General features: G+C 56.6%; 1 protein-coding gene across 9 annotated transcripts in view; it reads left to right on the forward strand.

Moving 5' to 3' along the window:
• The window catches only part of AHDC1 (AT-hook DNA binding motif containing 1), a 70,929-nt gene that overhangs the window by 37,979 nt on the left and 25,098 nt on the right, over nt 1-7,852 (forward strand). The window lies entirely within an intron of this gene.

The raw sequence follows: 7,852 nt of genomic DNA on the forward strand, positions 1-7,852 counted from the left end.
CCCCCCCCCCCTCACCTCTGCCTACTCCTGCTGTTCCCCCTACACTCTAACACTGAGTGTCACCCCCTCTTCCCGCCCCATCTGAGTGTGTCTCTGACTGTCGCTGTGGGGCTCTGGGTGTGTCAGTCCCTCTGTCTGTCTCTGGCTCCTGGGTCGCTGGTGCTCTGTGCCTCCGCCCGTCTGTGCAGACTCCTCAGGTTCCTTCTCCATCTCTTCCCCCCTGTGCATGTGTCTTTGTCTCTGCATCATCCTGCCTGTCTCTCTCTTTGTCTTTTTCTTCCTCCTTGTCTCCCTCTCTTCCTGAGTCTCTTTCTTGCTGTTTTCCTTCTTCTGGCATGCTCGCCCTCTCTCTCCCTCTCTGGCTCTCACCCCCTCCCTCCAGATCGTTTTCTCCTTCAGCCTCTTTCTGCCCTGTTTCTTTTGCCTCAGTGTCCTTCGTCTTTCTGTCTGTCTTCCTGGATCTGAGTCTCTGCCTTGATTTCTCCTGCCTCCTCTCTTTCTTCTGACTTTCTCCTTCTAAATACATATCTTTCTTTCAGAGCTGGGCCTTTCAGTTCTCCTTACTCTATTTCCTACCAGGTTGTTTCCTTCACAGGCCTGTGAAGGTTGGGGAGCTGGTGTTGGGGGGCGGGGCTCCAGAGTCACCCCAAAGGGTCCCTCTTTTTAGTAGGGGCCAGATGTCCTGGAAGCCCCACTGGGCTTGTGTGGTTGAACCTGAAATGGAGGGTGCAAGGTTAAAGAACCTGCAGAGAGTGTGGCACCAGGAAACAAGAGTGTGAGTCTGCCTTTCCAGGGTTTTAGGGGATGGGCTCCATCCGTCTAGTCTACCTTCCACTAGCCCAGGTTAGGAACAGAAGAGAGTCCCAGGAGCTAAACTGGCCCAAGAAGCTCTCTAGAGGGCAGGCCTCACTGATTCCTGGAATTTGTTCCTTCCCTTGCTAAAATGATGGCAATTTCAGACTATGCCTCAGTTTCCCCAGATGGTAGAGGGCTACTATCCTTGCTTCATGTCTGACTTCTTTAAAGTGCCTTGAGTTCCTGGAACAAAGTCAAAGTTACGAGGAACAAGGAAAGACTAGAGTGACTCCCGCCCCTTGCTCACCAGCGCTGGAGGACACCAGACAGAATGTTTGTCCAGGGCATGGGTGAAATCAGGGTCCTGTCTCCTTAAGGGCTGGGTGGAGGACAGTGCCTCGCCTCCCCTCAAGACTGGCAGCCCCTGCTGTCTGGCCCGCCCTCCCAGTCTGGGCAGTGGCCTCTGTCCTTCCTCTCTCGCCCCTCTTCGTGGAATGAGCTTGGCATCGTGGGCAAACAGGCCCTGGGGTGGGGAAGCCAGGCCTCACCTCTGGGTGTGGTGAGGCCTGGTAAGGCAGACCGTTCTAGGATCCTGGGGTCTGGGCACTACTCACCAAGGGGCTAGGCGGGGGAGTAGGGGTGCCTGGGGAGGCAGGTTGCACGCAAGGCATGCTGGGCCCCCTCGGCGGGGGGGGGGGGGGAACAAAGCTGGCATCGAGGCCTCAGCTAAAATTAGCCGCTTCCCTGCGCGGGAGCGAGCATGCCTGCCAGCCGCCCAGATCGCCGCTGCCTCGGCAGGCCATCTGTCGCCACGCTTTGCTTAGTCCCCCAGGGCCCCCCAGCTCCAGCCACCCCCAGGGGCTAGAGGGACTCTGCTCTGAGGCTGTTCCCGGCCAGGACTGTAGGCTCTTCTGCTGTCATGCTGTGTGACATCAGGCTAGGCCTTTCCCTCTCTGGGCTCCTGTAAAACGAGGGGCCCTAGACACTGACATCTCAGATCCTCTGGTCCTTCCGAGCACCAGGTGCTGCTGCTGGTCATGGTGGGGTGGGAGGTGGGGTGCCTCCCTCCACTTAGAGCCACTCCTCTTGTCCAAGCTTTGGACCAAGTGGGGTTTAGGGTAAAGGCAGGGTATGGTGGACTCCTGTCAGATTCATTGGTCTTCACTGGGCGGCAGGGAAGCACTGCATCCAACAACACACCAGCATCTCCCCTGTCCCCCTCCACACTTGACCTCCAAGCAATCTTAAGGAAACAGTTCCAGGTGGGGAGCCAGGAGATAGAGGCTGAACTCAGCTGATCCTAATTTGCTCTGTGGCTTGGGCAAGTCTCTTAGTCTATTTCTCCCTCTCTTCAATCAGAAGCTTCCCATTTCTTAAGGAGTGGCCCACTTTATGCTATCTTGTCTCATGAGGCTGGCACTGTTGTCCCTATTTCACGGATGAGGAAGCTGAGGTTCCTTGTGAAGAAGCAGGGGAGCGGGGGCTGGAGCCCTCTGTGGCCTGAACTTTGCTGTCTGCTGGTCTCCAGCTTCAGCTTCTTTTCTCTGACCCTGGCACTTCTCTCACTGCGGCCCCTTCCCCCCTCCCCAGAGCCAAAGAGACTGAGCTGCTGCTCCAAGGTCACCCAGCTTGGCCCTGGAGGAGCTCAGACTGGAACCCGGGCCTCTTGGCTCTTGGCCTCCCTCACCACTATGGCCAGCAGGCTGGGCCTGTTCCCTGGGTGAGTCATGTCCCTGGACTTTGGCCTCCTTGTCCCCAGCTCTATGGCCTGAAGTTTGGAGAGGGGGCCTTTGTAAGGAAGAAGGGCTTCCCTGGAAGCTGTGGGGGTCTCAAGCCATTATCCCACCCCCTCCCCACTGAGCACATGGTGATAGCAACCCCTAACTGCCCTACTCCCCACTGATCTCTAAGCAGTCTCATAGTAACAGCTCCTCAGGCCTCAGGACAGCCCTCCCTCCACCACTCATTCGGCCCCCTTCCTAGATACACAAGTACAGTGAATGAGAAATGGAGTGGAGTAGGGGCCGGGGGAGGTGAATGGAATGGAGTGGGGGCTGGGAGAGGTGGCATTTCCAGGGAGTCCGTGTGACCAGCAGCTTCCTCCCCAGCACTCCTCTCCCCCAGCACCCGCCACTGGGCGGGAAGCCACAGCACCTCCCCTCCTGGTGTCCAGAGACCAAGGTCACACCAGAGCCCTGTGTGCCTTCACCTTCTCTGGGGCCAGTGGTGTTTGTCACTGGGGCAGTGTGTGGCCGTGCCCGGCTCTGGCAGTGCTGGGGTGACATTCATGCCCTGTGAGCTGTGACGCCTCTGCAGGCAGAGGGACAGCACCACCCAGGCTGGTGACAGTGATAGGGGAGGGGTGAGGTGGGCTGTCACCTGTCCGAGGCAGCCGGGGAGGTGACATGTTGCGTACCCGTCCCACAGTCTTCAGGGAGGATTCCCAGGCAGGGGCGAGGTTGTGTCCCTGCCTCATGCTGTATGGTGGGTGGAGAGCTCCATGCCTTCCTTACACCTGGAAGATGGGACTTGTCCCACGTGTGTGTGTGTGTGTGTGTGTGTGTCTTGGTCAACTGTGTGACAGGTTCTCTCTGTGTGTGTGCATGTTTGTGTGTGTGTGTGTGTCTTGGTCAGCTGTGACAGGTTTTGTGTGTGTGTGCCTGTGTGTGTCTTGGTCAGCTGTGCAACAGGTTCTCTGTGCATTCACATCCTATTAGTGGGTGTGGGGGTGCCTGGTTGCATGTCACTTATGCCATTGTGCGGGGTGACAGATGCCTGCCCCGTGCTGTTGAAGGTGTGTCAGGTGCGCCCATCTCATGCTTTGGGGGAAAAGGTTGAGACAGGTTATGTGCTTAGTTCATCCCTTTAGGAGAGTTGTCACCGACTTGTGCGCCTGTCTCTGGCTGTTGTGTGTGTGAGATGTCACCATGTGCCCGTCGCAGGCTGTTGTGGGGAGTGGCATGTGTGATTCTCTCATGCTGTTGGGAAGTTGTCAGTAACTTGGGAGCTCGTGTCTCACTCTAAAGAGACGACATGTTGCCTGGTGATATGGGGCTGGCAGCTGGTGGGGCCTTCCCATGCAGACCACAGAGCCCCAAAGGGCTGGCCAGAGGAAATGCTTGGGGCCCTGAGCAGAGGGACAAGTGCGGGTTGGAGGGTGCTCAGTCCCACATGATCTACCCTCTCACGCATATGCCAGCCCATGGGACTGTTTCCCAGGCGGAGGGACCCAGCATTCTTCAGATGGTGTGGAGAAGGGCCTTTGGGGCCAGGACAGGTGTGTGTGAGGTGGGGCACCAGGCCGGGTTTGCATGGGGAAGGGGGAGCTGTGTCCCTGAGGGCCTGGGGACCCTATTTCCTGCCTCTCCTGCCCCTGAAACTGTTAAACTAATTAAGGCTGTGGGGCCGCAGGATTAATCGGGGCAGCTCTGCGCGGGTCGGGAGCTCAGGTAGTCGATCAGTGCACCGGGGAGGATATTGGATTTCTGAACCGCAAGTCAGCACTATTCGGGCCTGTTATCTCTCCCAGGCTCGAGGGTCAGGAGGCGGGAGGCTCGGCATGCCGGCCGCCCCCGCCCGGCCAGCTCGGGCGCGTCCACTCCCCCTGCCCACACATCCCAGCTCCGGCCTGTCTGCTGCCCACATAGGCCTCCCCTCAGCCCTTCTGCCCGGCCCACCCTGCCTGTGCCTCGCCGCCTCTCTCTCAGGCTCCTGCAGAAATCCCTGGTCCCTGCTCTCCCCTGCCTTTCCATCTCTGCCTGGCTCACTTCCCCCATGCCTCTCTTCCCTCTGGGGCTCTTCCTTGGTCCTTACTGGCCTCAGACTCACTGTGGGCCTGAGCTCCCCCCTCCCCTCAGCCTCGGACAAGGTCTCACCCAGCTCTCTCTACCTTCCTCTCCATCTCCCTTCTTCCGTGAGCCCCTCATCACCAGTCCATCTCTGCTTTTGTGTTTGTGCTTGCCCATCGCGCAGTTTCTGGCTTTCTCTGTCTCTCTGTCTCTGCTTCTCTCGCCATGTCTCTGTGTCTCCCTGTGTATCTTTCTCCCTCTTCCTCTCTGTCTTTTCCTTTCTCCCTCTGGCACGCTCTCTCTCTTCTGTCTTTTCCTCTCTCTCTCTTGTGTGGTCTCGGCTGGTGTCTGCAACCAGAACAAATCTCCCCCAGCCAACACCCCCTGAACAAGGAGGCCAGAGCAGCTAATGGGAAACATGTGATTCTGCCTTGCGCCTGGAGCACCGTGAAGGGAGCCTTAGTCCCAGCCCAGCCCCTGCACCCCTCCTTGCTGCGTTCTCCGCAGCACACTGTCCTCTGCCTCCCAGCGGCTCCCCCAGCCTGTGTGGGCACTGTTGGAAGTTCATTTACACTGGGTGGGGGCCTGACGTTTATCTGCTGGGGAGTATCAGGTTGTAGAGGGGCTGAGGGCAGCTTTGCTCCTGAAGTCTCCCCAACCCCCAGGGCCAGGCAGACCCCATGCAGACTCCCCCCACCCACCACCACCATATGTAGGAGAACAGGGCCAAGATGAGCTGAGCTGTGGGGGCCTGGATGGGGGGCAGCCAGTCTAACCCCCACTGGAGGGCTCTGGGGCCACCCAGATTTCCATCTTTTCCTTCCTCCTGGGCCTCTGGGGAGCTGCAAAGGTGGGGGCTCCCCAAGGGCTTGGGAGCTGCCGGGCTGTGTTTCTGTGCCCACCCAACCACAGGGAAAGGGGGGACAGATCAGAGGAGGGAGGCTCTGGCAGGTTGGAATTCTCCTTCTCTGCCTGTGGATAAATTGTCCCTAATCCAGGCTTGGGGAGTTGTCTGGCTCCTACAGAGAGAGAGAGAGAGAGGAAGGGAGGGAGAGGGAGGGAGGAGGGAAGCAGGCACACACAAACACAGTGACACAGACACACACACACACTGTCTCACAAAGGGTGTCTCACATGCATGCTCACACGCACTCACACACTGAGCCCTTCACAAAGGTACCACACAAACACTGGGGCACCATTGTGCTGACACACCATGGCACACAGACCTGCTCACACATGTTGATGCTGACACACGGCCATACTGGCACACACATACAATGACATAGCACAAGGACCCAGTGACATACACAGAGACACGCAGTGGTGCACAGACACAATAAGGTCACACAAATCCACACATGCATGGACACACACACAAGCACATACTGACCCATGGTGAAGGAGACCCACAGGGACACCGTGGCCAGTCACACTACCACACCATGACCCTGAAAACACAGAGAAAGGCAGAGGTGGGAGGGAGGGAACACTGATCCACAGTGACACCAGTGCCTGCAGTCACAGGCCTCGAGATTGGAAACCTGCAGGGACAGCAGAGGATCAGCCGCACGCCCCCACCCCCTGCCAAACACACATCCAGAGAGCTCTGAGACAGGCAGGAGCCGGTTTGGCTCCTGACACAGCGAGATGCAGAGAGCCAGGCAGAGCGTGTGCACACCCAGGCATGCTCACACCCAGCCACAGCTGGGCTCACCTGGCTACACACAGGCACACATGCACCCCTGTGTCCTCACACGCATGCAAACAGGCTTAGCTAGACTCACACACACACATACACACAAAAAAACTGAATAGAAGAAACGTGAAAAGTGCACATACCCACATGTATGACTGAAGACACCAAATCCAGGCACACACTCAACCTGGCATCACACATACACACAGCTGACCACACCAGCCACAACCGAGCAAACGCGTGATCCCGCACACAGACGTGCTTAAGCCCTCATGTGCCCACACAAACATACAGAAATACAGAGAAGCACACAGACAGGCTAAATAGACCCAGGAACCCACATGCAGGTATATTTACCCAGACAGCTGAGCCTTGACACATATGCATTTGCAAAGGCAGAATCTCGATCACACACATACAAACTCCCAGGCAACCAGAACCTGTAAGCAGTCCGTGAGGCCTGGTTCCCAGACCCCCTCTGGGCTCCAGTACAGACCTCGAGGAGGCAGACAAATGGGCAGGAAGCAGGGGGGTGGTAAGGAGGGCCATGGTGGTTAAAGAAAACAAGAGACATAACCAGTTACTGATGGAGATGGGTAAATGCCAGCTGCATATACACCCTTGTGGAAATTCACATCCACCATCGCTCTGAACAGCACCTCTCTCACCTACATTGTCAATAAGCTCTTTGCATTGTAGTTTCCCCAGATGTTCCTCCCCATTCATAAGATCTCACTTTTCTCATTTTTAGATGAGAAAACTGAGAGCCAGAAAAGTTAACTGACTTGCCCAAAGTCACACAGTTATGAAGGTTGAGCCAAGGACTGTCTGACTCCCAAAGGCCAGGTTCCTTCCACTATAGTATATGTGCATGTATATGCATGTGTGTACATAGATGTGCAAAAACACTCCTTCTCAGTAGGAGCCTGGGATTTCAAGAAACAGGTTTGGCAGGCGCAGTGGCTCACACCTGCAGTCCCAGCACTTTGGGAGGCTGAGGCTGGAGGATTGCTTGAGCCCAGGATTTCGAGACCAGCCTGGGCAAGATGGTGAGACCCTGTTACTGCAAAAAATTTTTTTAAAACTAGCCAGGCATGGTGGTGCACACCTGTAGCCCCAGCTACTCGGGAGGCTGAGATGAGAGGATCACTTGAGCCCAGGAATTTGAGGTGGCAGTGAGCTATGATCATGCCATTGCACTCCTACTTGGGCCACAAAGCGAGATGAGGCCCTATCTCTCTTTAAAAAAAAAAAAAAGAGCCGGGCGCGGTGGCTCAAGCCTGTAATCCCAGCACTTTGGGAGGCCGAGACGGGCGGATCACGAGGTCAGGAGATCGAGACCATCCTGGTCTACACGGTGAAACCCCGTCTCTACTATAAAATACAAAAAACTAGCCGGGCGAGATGGCGGGCGCCTGTAGTCCCAGCTACTCGGGAGGCTGAGGCAGGAGAATGGCGTAAAACCGGGAGGCGGAGCTTGCAGTGAGCCGAGATCGCGCCACTGCACTCCAGCCTGGGCGACAGAGCGAGACTCCTCCGTCTCAAAAAAAAAAAAAAAAAAAAAAGAGAG

The sequence above is a fragment of the Piliocolobus tephrosceles genome, chromosome 1 (genome assembly GCF_002776525.5).
Source record: "Piliocolobus tephrosceles isolate RC106 chromosome 1, ASM277652v3, whole genome shotgun sequence".
Classification (NCBI taxonomy): Eukaryota; Metazoa; Chordata; class Mammalia; order Primates; family Cercopithecidae; genus Piliocolobus; species Piliocolobus tephrosceles.